The sequence below is a fragment of the Podarcis erhardii genome, assembly GCF_964252035.2.
Source record: "Podarcis erhardii genome assembly, chromosome: 1".
Classification (NCBI taxonomy): Eukaryota; Metazoa; Chordata; class Lepidosauria; order Squamata; family Lacertidae; genus Podarcis; species Podarcis erhardii.
Window position 1 is genome coordinate 29,347,168 of NC_138497.1, and position 23,734 is coordinate 29,370,901.

The following is a 23,734-nucleotide window of genomic DNA, read 5'->3' on the forward strand; positions in this document are numbered from 1 at the left end:
TGCCATCTACCCTTCATGGCCTAGCCTATTTGATTGTTATTATCTCACGGGCTGTTAAGTTATTTCTCTGGAACTTTTGATACCCAACTGTGATGCTTGTCTGGAAGTGTTTGGTGCAGCTGCTTCTCTATGTGGAAGTTTTAAAATGCTATAGCCCATCTGTGTTGCTGTCTACACAACTGAAAAAAGGCTAAAACTAGTATCATATTGCATTTGGAGAAGGAGAAGAAGGAAGAACAGATGCTGTTTGGAGGCCCCATTCTACTCCAGGTAAGGAGTTGATACACTCAAGCCAGCCTCCTACAGGTAACACCTACACAACACCTGCCTGCATAAACATTTGAAGCAGTTATTATTATTATTATTATTATTTTAAAAAGAAACATTTCATGTATCAGTAACAGATCCATGGCAACACACCCCTTTGTGTTTCCAAGTTTATGGTGGACTTCTTATTTTATAGATAATAAAGCAACTTGAGGGTCAGCTTATTCTGACAACTAAAATATAACACTCTGTAAAAATAAGAATGCCCTCTCACCCTGTGAAAGAAACGTAGTCAGTCGATCAGATAGTTATTTAAATCCATACCTGAATGACCTTGTATAGCAGGAGTGGGAAGCTTTTCCCAGCCAAATGGCTGCATTCCCTGCTGCTCAACTTCCCAGTGCATCACATGCCAGTGGTTTGTGGAGCCAGAAGCCAAATGGATGGAGGCTTGAACATAGATTTTACCTGCACACACATTCACACACCCTTCTCTATCCTCCATCCAGGCAACCAAAAGTCACTTTGCCTCTGTGACCTTCTCCTCCTTCACCACAACTCTGTCCCTCCCACCCCCCCACCCCAATGGCACAACTGTTCCTCCTCACCCGGTCCTGATGGTACAACATTCTTGCCCCACAATGCCTCAGAGTGAGGGATGCTAGAGCAACCAGGCAAGTCTTCTCCAGAGTATTGTAGGAGCATTGCTACTACTGCAGGGGCTGCAATCCAACACCCACTTACCTAAATGAATGTCCACCTGAACTCAGTGGGACATCTCAAAACTGAGAGAATCGGTGGTAAAATGGCAAACAAAATTCAATGGAAACAAGTGTAGACTGAAGCATGTTGGTGCAAAACTATCTTGCTTTCCCATATGTGCTCACGGGGTCTGAACTGGAAGCGACTAACCAGGTACAAGACCTTGCAGTTGTAGTGGATAGCTTGATGACGAAAAAGGTGACTTCCATGCTACAGATCATTAGGAAAGGAATTAAAAATAAAGCTGCTAGTATCATAATGCTATTATACAAATGTATCATGCAGCTTCATTTGGAATACTCTTATCAAAAAGAATTTAGATTTCAAAAAAGGTTCAGAAAAGGGAAATGAAAAAGATCAAGAGAGTGGAACAACTCTCTATGAAGAATTGTAAATAAAACAAAACAGAGCGTAATTGGGGGTGGGTTAATGTGCAAAACAATAACAACAACCCTGTTGAGTAAAACCACAAATATTAGAGTTGGAAAACAGGGTCCTGGCTGGGTTCCACACCAGAACAATCAGTAGTTTAAGAAGGAAATAAATTTTCCATAATATTCCTACTGATACCAGGGATATGATGGCAAACAAAATCAGAGTGCTAGGTACTAGAGAAAATGCTAGAGGGTGATGAAAATGTAAATGACTTTCTTCAAAAAAGCAGAAAATGTGCCAGGTCATAGGCCAACCATCACATTATGAAGAAGGTCCATGAATATTTTTTCTTAAATATGGACACTGGAGACCTGTTCAGAGCTGTGGTAGTGATGGAGTATTTAAGCATCTTTCCCTCCCGTACTGTATTCCTGATCCATTTCTCTGCCCACAATGGGCAGGGTAGGTAGTTAAAACAGCTTTGGGAATGCGATTCTGATTAGTAATCAATACACAGGAAATGGTTGAACAACTTCTTCTACAAACAAACTGGCAGCTGCCCCTCATAGCTGTACTGGGGAGGGAGTTGTTGTTGTGGTCAGGAGATTAACCACAGATTTCCTGCATAAAATGTAGTTGGGCCCCTGTGCTGTAATCTCCTACACACCTGCCCCACATTCCTTAAATAAAGACAAAGTCATTGATACAATGCACAAAGAATGTATTATACTCATGAAGAGAGGATCCTTCCCAAGCTGTCTACAATCTTTGACTAGACAGATTAATATTAATCACCTACCTACATGCTGGGAAACGAATGCTGATCATGTGGGCAGCTACAGATTAAGATGGTTCCTCCTGCTTATTCTTAGAACAGCTGAAACAGTAAGATGACTATTTCCAATGCTTGAGCACAATTGTGCTCAGCAGATAAAAGGCAGGAGGGAAGGGGAGCTGAGGGCAAACTGCTGCTACATTGATTAACAGTGCCTGCTAACTTGTCTCTAAGTTTGTAAGACAACCAGTGATGCAATAATGCCATCAATGATGCAATAATGACAGGTAGACAAGCCCACTGGTTGAGAGGTTAGCTGTGGATGAAAGCTAACAACCATAGTAAAAAACACACCCAAGACCAGCTCCATGGATATTAAAGTTCACACTGTTTATTGAACTCTTCTTTGAAATAGAATTCATTGATAATACTTCTATCCTTCTACTTGGATGGCAAAGGATCCATCAGAAGATAAGGAATTACTTTGGGTACAGATAAAATTATGACATTCAGAGTACACAGCCATTAACACAGAGTGCACAAAGCTGCTTTGTACTGAGTGTATTATTGGCCAACTATTATCTACTGCAGTCTTCCCCAATCTGGTGTCTTCCAGATGCTGTAGAACTGCCTCTCCTCTCATCCCTGCTCCTTGACCATGCTTGTGGTCAATGTTGTGATCAAAACATTGAGGTCAAAACATGTCAGAGGATCAGGCTGGCAGGCAAAGGCTGGTCTACTGTGAGACTACAACTCTCCAGTGTGTTAAGCAGGTATCATTCCAGTTTTGCTACATGTGATTATTTTAATTGGGGACTGAACATAAATCCAACTGAACCCAAGCAAATGTTCTAAAGAACCAGTGAATCAAATTTTCAGGTGGGAGGGGGAAAGAGCTATTTTATAAAAACAATTTCTTTTTTAAATACTAAGTCAATGTCATGGGTTTGTGTTTTTTAGGATTGTATCATTGCTTCTCACTAGCTCTAATGTCACCCATAAATTTCCACTTGTTTGCCCTTCCTTTGAGCTCCATATCAATTTTGTGCATTTCCATCACAATAGCAATGCACGACTACTTCAATCATATGTGTTAGAAGTGGGCCACAAACACTGTTATTACATACAGAGTTAATATATTTGGAATGCCAAGTTCTTCAGAACATTGTGCCTTTTAAAAGTGCCATATTAAATATAGAAAACAAAATAATCTGTAAGGAGAGCAACTGCACTGGAGTGACTAATAACTTCACATCAACAATTAATTAGTGCCGACATTTTCCTCCTGTGAAATGTCACCTTGATGCCTACTTAGAGATGTATTTTGAAATAAGCAGCTGAACAGCAGCCAACCACATTTGCCGCATGTAGATCAGCCTGTCATTCTGCACAGATTAGGCAAGGTACTGCATCACTAGATGGTGCTCATTATCTGCCAGATTTGATTCACTAAACATTAGAAGGTTATTAAAAACATGCTTTACAGAAGCAACACAACTCAGCTAGATTTATAGACACAGCTATTTAGGTTGCTTTGTTCTTCTTCAGTTTTATTAAGTTGCACCATATGTTCTTAAAACATAAATTTAGAATGACGTTTTGAGAGAGAGAGTTCCAGAGAGGTAGACACATGTTTGAAGAAACTAGTGTCAATAAATAGCACCCTTTCTCACAATATACAGAAGGGTAGCACCTGATAAGATTTGCTTTCTAATTTTTTAAGTGATTCAACCTTAACTTTGTTCCCTGTGATACTGAAAATCTCATCCACTGACCTTGTTTTCTGAAACCACAATTTCCTTGCTTGGATCTCTATTTCTTCAAGACTTTGTAGGGATGGAAATCAGCATGTTCAAACTTCAGCATGAAGAGGGGAAAGGAGATGGTGTTTTAGGAAGTAAGCATTTTAATAGCATAATTTCTGCCAGTGAATTTATATGCTGTGGAAACATATAAATTAATGTGGAAACATGATTGCCTTGAACCTTGCAAGAAGTATAGAATCGAGAATCTTCTGCTCCTATCAGAAAGTACAGTGGTACCTCTGGCTATGTGCTTAATTCATTCCGGAGGTTAACCTGAAACTGTTCTTAACCTGAAGCACCACTTTAGCTAATGGGGCCTCCCACCGCCACCATGCAATTTCTGTTCTCATCCTGAAGCAAAGTTCTTAACCCGAAGTACTATTTCTGGGTTGGTGGAGTCTGTAACCTGAACCATATGGAACCCGAGGTACCACTGTATTGTATAATACAAGTGGGGGGGGAGGGGAATGCGGCCCCAGGACTTTCTCCAGAGCAAGACTGATGACACCATCAGCAGTAGTGCTAGGAATAACTGACACACCATTTTTTCCACAGTGAATGAAGTGAAAGAGAGACTTTCAAGTCCTTTACTTCACACTAGCAAGATAAATGGCAGCACTTGTTTGCAGGATTGTTTGCATCCCTAATTAAAAGCTTAAGGCTACATTTCACAATAGTAAAGAGCTTTTGTTAAAGCTCAACAATGTTTTGCAGGTTTAACCCACAGAAGCAAGCACAGCTGAGTTTAGTGCTACTTACATCCAGGTCATTATGCACTATTTATAGTGCCACAGGACTCCTTCTTGAAATACTATTATTCTTCCCTCACTGTTGTAGTAAAATGTCTTTAGTCAGCTGTCTGCAAGTTTGGAATCTTTACTGATTACCTACCCATCACCCTAAGGTCCCCAGAGGCGGGTCACAATATTAAAACACAGTATTAAAAACACTTTAAAAGAAGTTATAAACACAAAAACAAGGTGGATCCTCAAAATATCAAAAAGCCAGTGTGCAAAGGTGCATCTTCAGCATTTTCCAGAAGTTGTATAATGAAGGTGCCAGAAACACCTCTGAGGGGAGTTTCACAGCTTAGAGGTCACCACAGATAAAGCCCTATACTGGGCCACCACCAACATCTGAAGGTGGAGGAACTACCAAAATGATTCCCTATGACAATCTTAGCACCCAAGAGGTTGTGTAGGGAAAGAGACAATCTTTCAGGTATTTGGGGCCTGAGTCATTTAGACCTTTAAACACTAATGTAAACACCTTAACTTTGCCCTAGAAATCTACAGGCAACCATAGAATCACCATGTAGAGATAGTAGGACCCCGAGGGTCATCTAGTCCAACCCCCTGCAATGCAGGAATCTCAACTAAAGCATCCATGACAGATGGCCATTCAACCTCTGCTTAAAACCTTTCAAGGAAGGAGATACCACAACCTCCCAAGGAAGACCTTTCCACTGTCAAACAGCTCTTTCCATCACAAAGGTCTTCCTGGTGTTTAGTTGGAATCTCTTTTCTTATAACTTGAAGACAGTGGTTCGAATCCTACCCTCCAGAGCAGCAAAAAACCAAGCTTGTTCTATCTTCCATGTGACAGCCCTTCAGATAGTAGAAGATAGCTATCATATTTCTTCTCTGTCTCTTCTTTTCCAGGCTAAACACACCCAGCTCCTTCAACCATTATACATAAGGCTTGGTTTCCAGAAACTTGCCTTCCTCTGCACACATTCCAGCTTGTCAGCATCCTTCTTAAAGTGTGATGCCCAGATCTGGACACAGTATTCCAGGTGTGGTCTGACCAAGGCAGAATAGGGTGGTACTATTACTTTCCTTGATCTAGACACTATACTTCTGTTGATGCAGCCTAGATTAGCACTAGCTTTTTTTGCTGCTGCCTCACACTGTTGACTCATATTAAGCTAGTAGTCCACCAAGACCCCTAGACCCTACTAGTAAGCCAGGTGTCCCCCCATTTTATATTAGTGCAGCTAGTTCTTCTTGACCAAGTGCAGAACCTAACATTTGCCCCTACTGAAATGCATTTTGGGCCCAGTTCTCTAATCTGTTAAAGGCATCTTGAATCCCAGTTCTGTCTTCTGTGGCATTAGTTACCCCTCCCAGTTTGGTGCCATCTGCAAATTTGATGAGCATCCCTTCAATTCCTTCATCCAAGTCATTTATAATGATTTCCATTACAACTTATCACCAAACTCAAAACCATGGAAAAACCTGGTCTGAACAAAGACCTTGGATTCTTATCTCATTATACATGACAAAGCCATTTTTCACCTTTTCACCCCTTGCTTTTTCCTGTAAGACCTATTGCAGTCGTTAAGAGTCGTCAACAGGCTCATCACAGCTATCTGCCAATCACCCATTCCCACCACCCTTCTGAGTAATACCCCTCCCCACCTTCTCACTATATAGAAGGGTCTGGAAACTTCTGTTTCAGTGTATCTGAAGAAGTGTGCATGCACACGAAAGCTCATACCAAGAACTGACTTAGTTGGTCTTTAAGGTGCTACTGGAAGGAATTTATTTATAATGATGTTGAACAACAGCAGGCTCAAGACAGAATCCTTCAGCACCCCTCTTGCTACTTTTTCCCAAGATGATGAGGAACTATTAGTGAGTACTCTTTGGGTTTCGTCAGTCAATCAGCTACAAATCCAATTAACAGTTACCTCATTCAGTCCACACTTTACCAGTTTCCTCACAAGAATACCATGGGAGACTGTGTCAAAAGCTTTACTGAAATATAGACTACGTGGATGTCTAGGAAAGCTCAGTCAGTATAGCATAAGACTCTTAGTTTAAGGGTCGGTGGTTCAAGCCCCACCTTGGGCAAAAGATCACTGCATTGCAGGGGGTTGGACTAGACACTTGTGGTCCCTTTCAACTCTTTGATCCTTGCAATCTTACATTCACAGTTCCCCCCTGATCCCCCAAGCTTGCAACCGTCAAAAAAAGAAATGAGATTCACCTGGCATGAGCTGTTATTGAGAAACCCATACTGGGTCTTAGTAATCATAGCATCATTTTCTAATTGCTCACAGACCAACTGTTTAATTATCTGTTCTAGGACCTTTCCTGGTATCAATGTCAAGCTCACCAGTCAGTGGGTCCTCTTTTTTCCACTTTTGAAGATGACGACAACATTTGCTTGCCTCCAGTCTGCAGGGACCTCACCTGTTCTCCAATAGTTCTCAAAGATTTTGGACAGAGGCTGTGAGATTACATCCACAAGCTCCTTTAGTATCCTTGGATGCAGTTCATCAGGCCCTGGAAATCTGAATTCATTTAAAGTAGCTAGGTGTTCCCTTATTATTATTATTAACCTCTCTCAAAGTCTGAGCTCATTCTGACCTTAGGCCCGCCTGACCTCCTCCATGCAACTGTTGGTTATTCATGTAGATTCTTACTTTGTGATTTCCCCTTTCTTCCATTTCTTATACATGCCTTTCTTAACTTTCAGATCATCTTTAAGCTCCTTACGCAGCCACACCAGTTTCTTTAGATGCCTCCCACTTTTCTATCTTGTGGGAATTGTCTGCATTTAAGTCCTCAGTATTTCACCTTTAAGAAACTCCCATCCATCTTGGACTCCCTTCTCTTTGAGTATTTCTGACTATGGGATCTCAACCCAGTAGTTCTTTAAGCTTTTTGAAATTATCTTTCTTAAAGTCCCAAGTGCATATCTGATGACACTCAGCTTTCCCTTGCATCTGTATCATGAAACCCAAGAGAACATGATTGCTTCCTCCTAAGGTTCCCAGTACTTCATCAATTCCTATTGGTGAGGACCAGGTCCAAGATATATCTCCTTGTTGCTTCCTCTACCTTCTGGGAAATGAAATTGTCATCGAGGCAATTGAGGAATTTGTTGGACCTTACATTCTTGGCAGAGTTTGAGGTCCAATGGATGTTGGGATAGTTGAAGTCTTCCATGACTACTATATCTCTCCCTTTTGGAATATTTAGTAATCTGCTCTAGGAAGATAATATCCAAGTCTTCAGTCTGGCTTGAAGGTCTATAGCAGACACCTACATTAAGGTCACTGTTGTTTCCCTCTCCTACAATTTTTACCCATATACTCTTAATCTGCCTTCCATGCTCCAGGTTGTAAGTGTACACATCCTTTACATATAATGCTACTCCTCCCCCCTTCCTGTTTGGTCTATTCCTTTTGAACAGGTTATACCCCCTCAATTTCTATATTCCAGTCATGAGTCTCATCCCATCCAATTACAGTAATGCCTATTAGGTCATATTTGCCATTCTGTATTAAGAGCTCAAAATTGTCTTGCTTGTTTCCCACTCTCTGTGCATTAGTCTAGAGACAACCATAAGTTTTTCCCTCTAGTTACTTCCTTCTTGGAGTTTCCTGCCCTTCAGCAGGTTTCTATATAGTACCACCTCAGTTTCCTGTGCATCTATGAATCTATTATCCATAGTGGAGCTGCTTTAAAACAGGGGTTATATCTTAATGGAACCTCAGCCAGGACCAACTGAACTTTCTGTGTCATCTTTGAGAGCATTCCTCTTGCAGGATATGGCTGTGGATTTAGGATTATGAGGGGATCTCATGATTTGCTCCTGCCTTCAACATTACCCCCATGCCACTCCATAGTGTTAGAAAGACAGATACTGAATTTGTTCAGCAACTCTGACTTCCTTCAAAGTAGCAAGAGTACAGAAGAAGAGGCCACAAGAAATAAAAAAGTGAGTCCACTTCAGCTTCCCCTAAGGGTAAGGGGTAAAGAAACATGTGGAATCTTGAAAGACTAGAGTACATTCTAGGACATAAATCTGAGCTGCAAAGAAAGAAGCACAACTACTGAGTGAAAAAGCAAATCAAAAGACATATTCGCAGCAGGCGAACATCACTGAGCCACTCAGTAGGGATGGGGGCTTTTGTTATTATGAAACAACTTTTCAAAAGTTCACATCTCTGACTTTCAGCCTGAATGCACAAAAGACATACACATACAAAGGAATAACAAGAACCCCTGCTGGAAGGAGAAGCTGGTGTTCTCTTTAATGCTCTCTCATGGCTTTCAAAGGATGACAGTAAGGAACTCAAAGGTATCAATCACTTTCACTGTGTAAAGCATTAAAGATCATGCTGAATACTTACAAAATGGGTCATTCAAAAATTTTTTATAAAAAAACCCTCCCCCCAAGGTATGGAGGGAAGCTGACATGTTGGATCAGAAAATGGCAGTATAGCACAAGATGCTGGACCTCCTAAGGTTAACAAGTTGTGCTTTTTCCCACTCCCGTACAATGAACCTTAAATGTGATCTTAGGTGCATTCCAATGGCTGATAACCATGCAGTAGCTGCATAAGTGCTTCTCACTTGAAGTGGAGAAGCGCTCACCTTTAGCTCCCAGATCACACAGTCAAATCCTATGTTACCACCTCTCTGCATTGGGGGTGGGGGTTAGAATAGGGGTAAGACAGAGGGATGAGCATTCAATGGAAGGACTACTAAGGTGTAGCAATATTGGGGAGTAGCAGAAACAGCTCACCAGAGCATGAAACTCCACTGCACTTGCCACCACAGCAGAGAATGAAAAAGTTCTACTCTGGCATTTCATTTTGCAGGTCCCCTGGTGATTGTGATAAGTGAAGATTCCAATACTGGGTGGAAAAGAACAGTGTTTTGCAGCTCTTGAGGGCCAGATTCTAGTGATGTTTCTAATGCATTTACCTGGCTCATAATGGTAATCTCTCCAGCTCACAGTGCTTTCATACATTACAAATAAGGTGTCATCTCCCAACTCCCACAAATGCTCAGAATGTAAACCAAGCTTCTAAATATGCTCAGGGAACCCAGGCAGGGAACCCAAAGATGTGGATTTGTCAAGGGTGTTTGAGTATTCACTACAGTTGTCATCAGGTGCCCTGGAAAGTATATGGCCCAGAACTCCTTGCTTCTAGGCTGCTGTTATGGGAACACTGTTGAGCTTACTCATGTGGGATCAGTTTCCAGGGTGTCTGACATCCCTACTGAGTTTTAGGCACATATTTGTCCAGGGCCCCTAAGAGTCTCAGGGATGCTGCCATTTCAGATGGCATGGAGGCATCACATAGAGGTTTTTGCCACCAAGTAAGTTTTGGATGAATCAAGAGGGCAGGGAGAGCTCAGAGGCTCATGGGTACAGAGTGTGTGTGTGTGTGTGTGTGTGTTGGGGATGTAGCAGGACTGTGTACACTGTCACAATCCCAGTTATTGAGTTGTGAGGAGTTTGCCCATCACTCCCAAATGTTCTGTCATGAGTTGTACTCATGCTGATGTGTTTTTAACAAATCAGTTTAAAATGGTATTTTATTGGAATATTTATTTTTTCTTATTTCTTTAAACAATTTCCACCCTGTCCTTCATCACCAGGCAGTATCAGGGTGGGTTACACAATAAAATTAGCCAATAAAATGCTAAATAGCACTAAAACCTTTCAGAAAACCTATTATGCTTATTCACAGTATAGAAATAGGTTACCCCACCATATAATATAAGTTTTGAAGAGCTTGCATTGGCTGGCCAGCTGCTAGAGATCTGAGTGCCTATGTACAAAGCTGTCAGTAACTTAGGGCCAGGTTTTTGAAGGAATTCCTCTCCCTATTCTGCTTATGCCTGAATTTTAAGGTCTGCCAGGGAGGTCCTCTTTGTTATTCCTTCCCCAGGTGAAGTCCACAAATCCTTGACTTGAGAAATGGCCCTCTTTCTGGTGGCAGCTGGGTGCAGGATACCCTATCTCCTGAGGTAAAGTTGACATTGTTGAAATTGTTTGGTTTCTTGGCTTATTACTCATCAGGCCAAAGAACTGAGAGTGGGCCTACTCAGTCATTTGTGGCCCTTTCCTGAAGAACACTGAACTGCCAGTGATAGTTGCTGGTGTGGAAACTTTCATTGTCATTGTGCCATGTGGTTATCTGCTCATAAATACTGCAGTGGGTATATACAGCTGCCTCTGAGCATCACATGAGGTCAGGGACAAGACACACTCCTTGACGGGAGTGTGATTCTGGCTACAATACAAAATAAAAAAATTCCTTCCAGTAGCACCTTAAAGACCAACTAAGTTAGTTCTAGGTATGAGCTTTCGTGTGCATGCACACTTCTTCAGATACACTGAAACAGAAGTCACCAGACCCTTCTAAATAGTGGGAAGGTGGGGAGGGGTATTACTCAGAAGGGTGGTGGGAATGGGTGATTGGCAGATAGCTGTGATGAGCCTGTTGACGACTCTTAACGACTGCAATAGGTCTTACAGGAAAAAGCAAGGGGTGAGAAGGTGAAAAATGGCTTTGTCATGTATAATGAGATAAGAATCCAATGTCTTTGTTAAGACCAGCTCTCTCCACGGTTTTAAGTTTGGTAATAAGTTGCAATTCAGCAGCTTCTCTTTCCAGGCTATTTCTGAAATTCCTTTGTAATAGAACAGCTACTTTGAGATCTTGTATAGAATGTCCTGGGAGATTGAAGTGTTCTCCTACTGGTTTCTCTGTCTTGTGATTCCTGATGTCAGATTTATGTCTGTTTATCCTTTGGCGTAAGGTTTGGCCTGTTTGTCCAATATAGAGAGCTGAAGGACACTGTTGGCATTTGATGGCATACACAATGTTAGACGATGAGCAATTAAATAGTCCCGAGATGGTATGTGTGATGTTGTTGGGGCCAGTAATGGTGTTGTCCGGGTGTATGTGGCAGCAAAGTTGGCATCTGGGTTTATTGCAAGCTCTGGTGCCAGTGTCCGTGTTAAGTCTGGTAGTAGTATTATTATGGGTTAGGAGTTGTTTAAGATTGGGTGGCTGTCTGTAGGCAATGAAAGGTCTTCCTCCCAGAGCTTGAGAAAGAGAACTGTCATTGTCCAGGAGAGGTTGTAGATCTCTGATGATGCGTTGTACTGTTTTAACTTGGGAGCTGTATGTGATGACTAGAAGGTGTTCTGTTATTTTCTTTTTTGGGTCTGTCTTGCAGCAAGTTCTCTCTGGGTATCAGTCTGGCTCTGTTGATCTGTTGTCTAACTTCATCTGCTGGGTATTTTAGTTCTAAAAAGGTTTGCTGTAGATCTCTTAGGTGAGAGTCTCTGTCTGTAGAATTGGTAGAATCAATTCTACCAATCAATTGGTAGAATTAATTCGTTCCGGAGGTCCGTTCTTAACCTGAAACTGTTCTTAACCTGAAGCACCACTTTAGCTAATGGGGCCTCCTGCTGCTGCTGCACCACCGGAGCACAATTTCTGTTCTCATCCTGAAGCAAAGTTCTTAACCCGAGGTACTATTTCTTGGTTAGCGGAGTCTGTAACCTGAAGGACCACTGTACTCCCTCCTACCATGGAAAATATGAGGGGATTACAGATTGTGAATTAGTTCTTTGGTAGACTGCTACTGAGTGAACAACGAAATTGGCTGTGTGTATGTCTCTGTGTTAATAATAGGCAGAATATTATTCTATTAAATAACTTCCATCTCCCATACACTGCCGGTCTCAACATCAAAGCTGGCATGATGAATGTATATATTTATACCTTAACAACTGGCTGGAGACTTGAAATGGGTATTGTGTTCCCAGCAGCCACCCTACTACCCACACCGCCTTCTCCTCCTCCTCCTCTCTTGTTTAAACTCAACCTGTAAAGCTTTTCCAAAGAGCAATTTTGATTGCTGTAGCCTCTGAAGGATTTCTCTCTCTCTATTCCCTTATCCTCGAGGGGAGAAAAGGGCACAGAAGAAAAGTGGCCTTTTGAGTCCTTTATGTTTTAACTTTTTAAAAAATAAATTTAATAAAAAGGCCCAGGATTGCTGCAAAATGAAAATGAAAAGAGTAGTAATGAAACACACACAGTTTTGCTGAGGGTAATATAACTGCCAATTTTAACACTTTCCAGGAAGAGGAAATTCCTAACTGGATACCATAAGATCTGACTTACATGTTGCATCTTCTTCTCTCTCTCTTACGTCTCCCCAGTGCATAAAAATTAGATGCTACAAATACATTATTTGAATGGCAGTACGTGCAACATGCTCCATGAAAAGACCCATATCTCACAAAGTCCTTTTCTCTCCAGGCTAATTGCACGCATTAGCATTCAGATAATACATTTGTTCCTATTTTTAGACAAGAGGCGTGATGAGCAAGAGTGCATCTGGACAATATACAACGAAGTTTAAATTTGAGCCAGAGCTCACTGGGCCTTAGCTGCAGAACCTGTTTCCACACCAGCACTCAACCCTGGAATGTGAAAAGTAGCAATGGAAAAAATAATGCCTTTGAACAGGCACAGAATGCACACATCTACTAGGAAGGGGGGAAAGCATCGCTCTGTTTTCAGTCTGTCTCAGTTTTACATGCATTTAATCAGAAGTCCATTCTGTCTCCTTTTTTACAAAAAAGATTGCACAAACAGAAACACATTTGAATTATTTACATTTTCACTATAATGTACATTTTTGAATGCATACATTTTGAATGCATATACTTTGGGGCACATTTTCCTTAAAGTACACATTTTCCTATTGATTTTCTCTTAAATAAGATATCTTTATGTGCTTTCCCTAAGATGTGAATTTTTGTACACATTTATGAGATGAGAACTGCACTGCAAAGTTAAGAGAAGTGTGCATTCTGAAGGATTAACTGCATTCCTTTTAACCAGAGATGCAAAGGATTCGACGTGGGGCTTTGGCAGGCATCACACATGCTCTGCAACTGAGCCACAGTCCTTCACCCACCCCAGTGCAACCATTTTCACACCCAGCTCCTATGCATTTGGCATTAGGTGAATATTAGGTATTCCAGGACAGAAGACACCATTTCCAAGCAGAGTTGATCCCCAGAAAGGGCTGTAGCTCAATGGTAGATACAGAAAGCCCCAAGTTCAGTCTCCAGGCAGGACTGGGGAGAGATCTCTGCCTGAAATCCTGGGGAGCTGCCACCAGTCGATCAGTATAGAAAATACTGAGCTATAAGGACTAATGGTCTGAATCAGCATAAGGCAGCTTACTAAATTCTCAGTGTAACTGAACTGACATTTGCTTTCACTGCATATATTTTAATTTTATTTGGCGTCCATGAGTTTCCCAACAAACTGTGTCAAAATGGCAGGAAACAGAGAAAACGAGAGGATCTAACTACTCAGTACAGTGGTACCTTGGGTTACATACGCTTCAGGTTACAGACTCCGCCAACCGAGAAATAGGACCTCGGGTTAAGAATTTTGCTTCAGGATGAGAACAGAAATCGTGCTCCGGCAGCAGCAGGAGGCCCCATTAGCTAAAGTGGTGCTTCAGGTTAAGAACGGACCTCCGGAATGAATTAAGTACATAACCCGAGGTACCACTGTACTATGGATGTATCTATTTCCCACAGGTTTTAAAGAGAACCACCATTGTAAAAATCAAACATGAGTTGCAGCTATCATAGGGGGAAGAAAGCAAAGCATTTATTTTAAGATTTTTATACACAACTTCAAATGGATTTAAGTTCTAAAGAAGGGAATACAGACTTAGCAAATGGACACTGATTTAGGTTTTCTTAATACAGAGAGCGCAACTTTGTGTATCTCTCCTCTGCACCAAAATCCAATATATTGTGAGGGCAGGAAGAGCGCTGCACTCTATGAGAGATAGCAAGAATCAAACTTGAATAAATCTTCTGGAAAAACTGCTCTCTCTACTTGTCCCTTCAAGGCATTGCAAGCATTTCTATCAGAGCTAGCCACTGGGCACTAAAAAAAACATCAAGATGATGAGATTGGCCCCGCTTGACTAGGTCCTCCTCAGTGCCAGGAATTCCCTATAAATAGTAAAGTGTTCCAGGAAATGTGTTCTGAGTCTATATGGAAAGTTTAAGTATACCGGGCACAGAAGTTCGCCACACCTGAATGTTTCCTCCTAGAGGTCATGATCCAATATAGAAGTGCACAGTTAATAACCCTTTATGCAATGTATAAGTTTTCATGATTCTTCACTAGCACTAGTTAGTCAACAAGTACTTCCATTGTTTCAAATACCTTTTGTCCATCTAGCTGCTACTTCTTCTCCACCCCATCCATGGTCTCAATTTCCCAAGCTGCCTTTCAACCCAACTGGTTGGTTGACCATTGTGATTTTGTTTATATATTTCTATGACATCACTGTGTCAGATATGGCATTGTGATGTCATTGAGAAAACCATACAGGCAGCCACATTCAAGCCAGAGGAATCTACTGTCTTGGCAAATAAGGCCAATGCGTGCAGAGACAACACATTTGCACTGAAAACCAGGCATGATAAAAAAGGGGGGTGCTTTCTGAATCCATGAATATGAACACACACAAAAGTAATTTTGTCTCAACCAAATCAGTGTTTATCTAATATTGGAGATGGGGAAACAAGGCATCTTTCAACATACCCTACATCTTTCAAGGGGGTGTCCCTCTTTGCAGCTTAGTGTACAATACAGCATGCTAACCTTTATATCTACTTTGCAAGTGCAAATGTTGGCTCACTTGGAGCAAGTAATGGAAAAAGGAAGACAGCTCAGTAAGATCTCATGGTTGCTTTTGGCCATTAATTAGAAGGGACAATAACTGGAAGAAAGCTAAAATAGCCTACCACTCCCCTTTGACGTCTAGGATGCTGCTAAAGGGGCAACAAACTCCCATTGTTTTCATTCTGCTTAACAACATAAAATTTGCTAGTAACCACAAAACATCCATTAAACTAGGGGTAGCCCCTCCAGATGTTGTTGGGCTACAGCAGCTGCCATCCCTATGTTGGAAATGCAACAGCATAGATTGTTCAGTGTTATAACTCCAAGGTTAATGCTGTTCTCAGGGTTAGACAACTATATTTGTGTGTGTGTGTGTGTGTGTGTGTGTGTGTGTGGAGGTGTCACTTAGCAACTAGGCAGAATGAGATAGCATGTGTTCTGATTGGCTGTGTCATTCTGATGGAGATTCTTCACTCTGTATGTTTGGTTGAATGTTCCCGTTAGGCACAAGGCCTGAAGTCAGAATGACAAAACCTGTTTCCTCCCCCTCAAATTATGCCGTTTTTGTTCAGTTTTCCTGTTTAAAGCTTCATAAGGATTTCTTTTCCCCTTCGGACTCATATCTGCATTATTAAAATGAATTGGCTAACACTCTGTGCTTTATGGGAACTGTATTCCAATAACATCTTCATGACACCATGGAGGCTATGTCCTGTACTAAAGTATCCCACACAATAGAACTACCTACTATACTGTACACTACAGGATTCTACACAGGCCTTAAAGAAAACCTCCATCACTACAGTCTCCAGTTAGCATTCAAATGGATTTAAGTTCTGAAAGGTCAGTCATGTGAAGTGGCAATGCAAGAAAGGTATGTAGAGGACGGGATGGCACAGCCAATCCTTCTCCAACCTGCATATCAGGAGAAAGGAAAAGAGGTATCTGCTATACAAAGCAGCAAATAGGCCAGGGTAGGGAATATTCCCTAATTCCACTGTGGGCAAACTTGTGGGGGATGTCATGGATCAGCATGGCCAGAAGCAAAGGAAAGCAGAGCAACCTACTTGCTTTTGTCAAGTAGGCCACACACAAGTCACAAGCCCCACACAGCTCTCCAGCCTCTAATCAGGCAAACAAGAGGCATCATCACAATTCAGGGACACATTCCAGCTAAGCAAAAGTACTCAAGCAGCTGCAGAGCAAGGCCACTGAGGGAGTAGCCTGGCATGGCCTACTGAGATTCCTGAGGGCAAGAGAGGCCTGGAAAGCCTGGGCCTGAGGTTCCCACCTCAGCTTAAGATTTCCAGTGGCATCAAGCAATGGGAACAACTTCTTCCACTAGCAGAATCACTATAGTGGTTCATTGTACAACCCACCACAAGCAACACACAAAAGTGCTGCCATCCACTGACAAATATTGGATAGTCTCTGCAGGCCACCCAAAAGGGCTGTCCCCATAGCTCACAGTTTATCATCATTTGTTGTACACATGCAGTGGAGAAGAGAGCTGTCAGAGGTTCCGTATGACCAAGCTGAAATAGCTCTCCTCTGCTTCGTACTTCGGAATCCATCCGGCTCTCCTCCTCCAATGGCGATCAATGACCTAAGCCTTTAATGAGGCTTCAGGCATGCTCCCATTACAAAGAGTATTCAAGCAGCAGAAGGAGCCAAGAAATGTGTGCTACATTGCTCCGTTTATTTCTAACTATGCAGGACAGAAAAGAAAAGAAAAGCATCTGCTCTCTGTGAGAGCCAGTGAACAACTGAACAAAGAAACAGGAAACCAGTAACATCAACATCCGTCTCCTGTCTCCCGGGAGACTTCCAACAGTCTGGAATGTAAACAGAGTCTTGTGACTCCAAAAACTGTACAGTGGCATAACAGAAATCTAACAAGAGCTTGGTTGGTGGGCGTGGCTTTGCTATACAGTGGTACCAATGGTTACTAACAGGATCCTTTTCAGAGGCCCAGCCACATCCCAAAAACTTCATAACCGGAGGAGCCCTTCTGTGCACGCATGCATAGAAACCCGAAGTATACACTTCCGGGGTTGCCGCATTCGCAACTCCAAGGATTATGTTACCCAAAGGTAACGTAACCCGAGGGTCCACTGTATTGGCTGGGGTGCCATCTTGAATAAAATATTGGGGGGTCCAGGTAAGCCCCACGCGGCATAATTGATCACATAATGCAGTGCACGCACACCATTTGAATGGTAATGCCCATCAACTTTGAGGGTGCCAGTCCCCTCAAATATTTTTTTGGGGGGTGAAGTCTCCTCGGCCCCAAGGAGTTGTCTCCTATGCTATACAGGAAATTCCACACACGCTCTTTTCATTTTGTTTAAACAAATAAAACTGTCCACTCCTATGCTGGTGGGAAACATGGGCATGCATCCCCCCCCAAGGAAACTGTTTCTAAAAGAAAGTACTCAAATACTAGCATGTCATCGTCTGACCCACAACGGGCCGAGATCCTCGCCCCAATTCATCGCAGTAGAGCCAATGAGGTGAATAAACAAAGGGAGCAAATGACAGAGGAAGGGAAGCTGCTGGTGCCACTCTGAAAATCTTTGCTTAGACATAGTAGCAGTTACTCTTGAGGAACCTGTTTACATTCACTGAGCAGGTACACAAGCTTTTGAGCAACTCACTTTCTCACTTGGGCAGGCTTGGAAAGCATGTGATTTCCCAAGCCAATGTTACTAAGACACAGCAATCACATATTAGTTTTTACAGCCCTAATCAAGAAGTAGAAGGGGAGGCTGGTGGCCCTTGGTAGGCCATGTTTGGCTCAGCGGGCCACAGGTTGTGCAAGCCTGGTCAGTGTGGATGTTACTGTGGTAAACTCCCTTGAGGATGCTGAAACTGGAAAGTCACATGTTTAAATGAGGGCGGAAGAAAAGTGCACAATGGACAACAAGTATGGGAGTAGAAGTGGTTGTGTCCTGCTTGTTTCATCTTGTGTCAATCTTCCTTTTAAGCCTAAAGTGACTCTCATTTAGGGCTCCATACCATATCTCATGGTGCTGAACATGGTAAACTAAGAACTACATAACATTAATGAATACAGTCCTCAGAACTATTGGTAACTTAACTCTAATTTGCTTGCCTTTGTTTCTGCTCCAGAGTAGGTGATCTGAGGATTGCAGTATACAGTGTGCCATGAAAACTTCTTGGGGAAAACATAAAGGTAAAGGGACCCCCTGACCATTAGGTCCAGTCACAGACGACTCTGGGGTTGTGGCGCTCATCTCACGTTACTAGCCAAGGGAGCTGGCGTACAGCTTCCGGGTCATGTGGCCAGCATGACTAAGCTGCTTCTGGCGAACCAGAGCAGTGCATGGAACCGCCGTATATCTTCCCACCGGAGTGGAACCTATTTATCTACTTGCATTTTGACGTGCTTTCAAACTGCTAGGTTGGCAGGAGCAGGGACCGAGAAATGGGAGCTCACCCCGTCGCAGGGATTCAAACTGCCAACCTTCTGATCGGCAAGCCCTAGGCTCTGTGGTTTAGACCATAGCACCACCCACCACTTTATTTAATTGCAGTGTCAGGGGATACAATGGAGGTGCCTTATGTCAAGCTGACAGTATACAAGCCATGACTAAGAGACCACCTCTTTTATATAAGTGCTCCCTGGAGCAAAGGGTCTATGGGAATCTCCTGTCTGTAGAAAGTTTCAACAGAATTGCTCGTACCTTCCTGAGGATGCTATGTGGTAATGTTTATTACACTAACTTTAATGTCTGTAAACCTTTTGCTTATAAGAGTATTATCAGCAATGTAACGATGGTATATTTGCTACTTTCATAACATGCTGACATCCCTTGATCAAATAGGAAAAGTCAAACTTGCATTTTTTACCAAGACAATCATAATACCCCCACCCAGTACTTTGTGCTTTCTATGAGCTATATTTAAAGAAAGGAGAAATGTCAACTTAAAACTGTTATGCCCATTTGTGAAAGTGGACCCTGTGTATAAAAGGACACTGGAAGTCCATTTTAGATGCCCTACTGCTGTGAAAACATCTCCTTTACTGTACAAGAGCTTCAATTTAAGTAGCTACTTTGCTTCCCTGTTGATCTGGAAGTAGCAATCTTTTCCTCCCTTGATTATGCTTTCCCCCGCCTTTTTTTACAGAACCAACTTCCTTAGAAAACCTGAAATGAATTCTACACTGCTTACCTGGGCAGACACCCCAGAAAGAGAAGAACATTCTGCTTACAGTGCCAAGTTAACATATATATAAGTGCAGATCCTTGCATCATTATTGTAGTTGTTTATGTTATTGACTTCCCTTTAAAACAATCCAGAACTTTCACAATAAACTCTCAGTGAGGCAGCCATGTTAGTCTGTTGCTGAATAACCAGCAAAGAGTGTTGTGGCATTTTAAAGGCTAGCAAATTTATGATGGCATTAGCTTTCATGCGCTTTGTGGCACAATAAATATGTTAGTCTTCAAGGCGCAAAAAACAAACAAACAAACCCACACACAAAAACCCTTTTGTTGTTTTAGTGAAAAACTGGCATCACAAAGGAAATCAGTCAGCAAACAACTGTTATGATCATCATCAATGGAATTACCATCCCAAAAAGAAAACATTCAGCATGGAACTCACTTTAACTTGTACAAAATATATCCAGAATATGCACCAAAGAGTTCAGAAGGACCTACAGGCCACATTCAACTCCTTCCAACACATATTAATCACAAGAGCAACATTACCTGTTCTTTCCAGTGCACCAGGCAGGCTGACTAACCACCCTGTGTGGGAGAGCCATCTTACCTGATTCAGGAGCATCTTTCCACTGCAAAATGATGGCTGCATTTCATGCTGCTTAGGTTCCTGATATAAAATGAGCATCGGTGGAACAGATTAGAATCCTACTGCATTGCTTGCCTACTGCAGGGTCCAAAAGCAAGAGACAGCTTTGGAATTAGAGATCCATAAGCAGCAAAGAAATAACTTACCTTTCAACCTATTAGTAGGAAACCTGTTTTAACAAAAACCATTGGCAGAAGGATACCCAACATATATCCAAAAGTGACTATGTTTTTCATTCTCTTTTTGTTAACCAGGGTGGATGTGTTTTAGCTGAGTGATATGTTTCTCTCCCCTCCCCCCCCCAACATTTGAATTCACACCAGCAGCTTTGGCAATGCCAGAAACATTGCTGCTTTCAATTTTAAAATGAAAACACTGGTGCTATGCAACACAAGAGCGAAATTAATTCAGAGCCGCACAGACTGTATTGCATAGCTGAAGGAATGTTCTAACCACCTGTTTATGAGCAAAACTCAGTCATAAAACCAGCTGTGAGCAACAAACAGCAATGACAAACAACAATTTCTCACTCCTTTTGAAATGCATAATGGCATCTAAATCACACAACATCACAGGAGTACTCTGCAAGGATGAGACGATTGTAATTGACATAGCTACCCATATGCCCTTCTCCACTATGTGGTGTGTTGTTGAGCTATAAAACTGGTTGTGTTTAAGAGAAACAGAGCTTTTAAATCCCAAGGTGAGAGTGGAGACGACCACAGATAGATTTCTTACCCTTACGGCGCCTAGATTGCCTCTCCGGAGAATGCAAGGTAGGATTTATAACCTCAGACAAGCAGTATCCACCGCCATACACTGAAATAACACTGTCAAAACATTTCACATTCATACTGGAGGATGGGGTTCAGACTGGAAGGAAGGTGGAGCAAAGTACAGATGAACAAGGAAAAAGTGTTTAGGTGCTTAGAGGTGAAGGCAGTTAAACCATCCAATGTACACTGTCAGCAACCTACCCGGATAGAAACCAACTTACCTGCACATCTTGAAGACCCATATTAAGGAGAAGGCAGTGGGTTTCACATGGGAGAGGGAAGGACATGCTTTGGTGGTGAAGCACATGTTCTGCATGCAAAAAGACCCTAGTCTAATTCCTGGTATCTCCTGGTGGGTCTCAAAAAGACTCACTGCCTGAAACCCCAGTTAGCTGCTGCCAGTCAGTGTTGACAATACTGAACAAGACAGATCAATGGTTTGACTCAGTATAAGGCAGCTTCTTATGTTCCCATGGTAGCTTGAATTGTACCACCCAGTGAAAGCACAATGTGAAGACAAAACAAGAGTGTGAGAAAGAAATGAAATGGAAGTATAGCTTTAAAAAAGAGAAGCATTTGAAGTGTTAGGGCAAAACATGAAATATATACTGAAACCCCTAATAGTTATAGGACTTGTATAAGCCATATTTGGACATTCAGCATTAAACATCTATAGCACATATCCAGCAGCTACATAGAAAGAAGTTGGGGAGCTTAAATAGTTCTTCTGCCAAATTTCCAATTACTCAAGAACCACGTTTAGTCATAGTGCTGGTGAATGGGAAGGCAGGCTTTTAAGGGGTAGACATGGAGGTAAGCCAAGGTATTTACTATATTTTTTGTGGGGGGGGGCAGCTCAGTTTCTCCCAACTAGGGTTGCCATATTTTGAAGAACAAAAAACAGGATGCTATGATGTCTCTTATTTTAAATACCCCTACTATATGTAGGCTATTGAAGCTGTGGTATATGGCTGAGGGGGGCAGGAGAAGAGAAGAGGAAACCAAGTCTTCAGCCACCAGTTATGTCTATGATTCATCCAGAAAGTATAGCCAGAGACATTTTGGCAAATTTTAAAATTTCACCTGAACAGAAATTTTACCCTTCAAAAAGAGGATGTGTCCTAGAAAAAAGGACACATGGCAACCCATAAAAATGTGGGGAAGCTTGGTATTTGTTGCATCCAAACCTGGTTTAAAGCGGGGTAGCCAATGTGGTACCCTTCAGATGTGGTTGGACTAGAATTTCTACCAGCTCCACAGCAACATGTGGAGGGCACCACGTTGATGAGCCCTGGTTTAAAAGGGTCCGTGTGTGTTAGCAGATCTCAAAGAGTTCCATATGACCATCATAAACTTCATCTTGTCATTTTGATCCCAAAACCTTGTATGGTTCACAGGGATAATTAATTTTATCAGCAGAGGTACCAGCGGATACTATGAACCAAAAATAGTGCCGATTAATACTGTATGTAGACACAATGCGCAATGTTCACATCTTTCTTGGGAACCTGGAACATCAGCCAAACAAAGTGACAGTTGTGAAGGCAACAAAGCATAGCTCACAACCTTTCCAAGCTGTGTGTTGCCCTATGTCCTAGATTGGAACAGGGGATAATTCGATTCCATTTGAATTTTAATGCAAACCTATCTAATTTGCACTTCCTCAAACAATATGTAAACCAAAACACAGCTGTTTTTCAAAATGTGCACTAATCTGAATTTTGTGCTGCAGTTATCTCACGAAAAATGTTGGCAAAAAGGGATAGTATACATAAGGGAGAAGTGTACATAAGTGCATATATTAATGAAAATAACACATGGAAGTACATTATATTGAAAGTGCTTACAAAAAAGTATAGATCAGGCAAAACTGCATATGTGGTACCTCTGGTTGCGAATGGGATCCGTTCTGGAGCCCCGTTCGCAACCTGAAGGAACGCAACCCGCATCTGTGCACACGCAGGTCGCGATTTGCCGCTTCTGCGCATGACATCATTTTGTGTGTCTGCACATGCGTGAGCGGCGAAACCCAGAAGTAACCCTTTCCGGTACTTCCGGGTCGCCATGGGACACAACCTGAAAAGACGCAACCTGAACCAAACGTAACAAGAGGTATGAAAATGCATATTTTAAGAGAAATGCACCTCAAAATGTTTATGATTTTTCACAAGGACTTTAAAAATCCACAAACCAATGCAGGAATGTGCCAAACTGAATTTAAGATTGAAAAAAATGACAAACAGACAGAAACCAAAATAAACAGATTTGTTCATCCATAGTTCTAGATAAGATGTATTCAGTATGAGGCCCATAGCCTACACAATAAACAGTAATACTCTAGACTCCTTTCTCAGAAAATCTACTCCTGACACCTTTAAAAATAAATGGTTGTATCCAATGGAGTTGTCCTATTAGTGCAACGCTACAGGACTTGTGCACATCAGCCCACATACTTCTGTGCACCCCCTCCCAAGAAAAAAATCTGTTCTGATGGGTACAGGGGGAAATCCCAAAACAGAATGAGGGATATGGAGGCATGCAGGGAGACAAAATTTCATTGTGCAGGTGAAAGTCCTTGCCGTAACGGAACAGCTTCACTGGATAAATAGGTAAGTGAACACCTTTAAAGACAGTCAGCAAATAC

General features: G+C 42.0%; 1 protein-coding gene and 1 long non-coding RNA gene across 21 annotated transcripts in view; both read right to left on the reverse strand.

Moving 5' to 3' along the window:
- The window catches only part of LOC309345477, a 61,314-nt gene extending 44,759 nt beyond the window's left edge, over positions 1-16,555 (reverse strand). For both annotated transcript variants that reach the window (XR_014158244.1, XR_014158245.1), the window contains exons 1-2: positions 15,014-16,555; positions 3,955-4,036 (exon numbers count right to left, since the gene is read on the reverse strand). This is a non-coding gene — a long non-coding RNA (uncharacterized lncRNA). The remainder of the gene's footprint in view (positions 1-3,954; positions 4,037-15,013) is intronic.
- Positions 1-23,734, reverse strand: part of NRXN3 (neurexin 3) — a 1,212,171-nt gene that overhangs the window by 739,507 nt on the left and 448,930 nt on the right. The gene's annotated exons all lie outside the window — the stretch shown is intronic.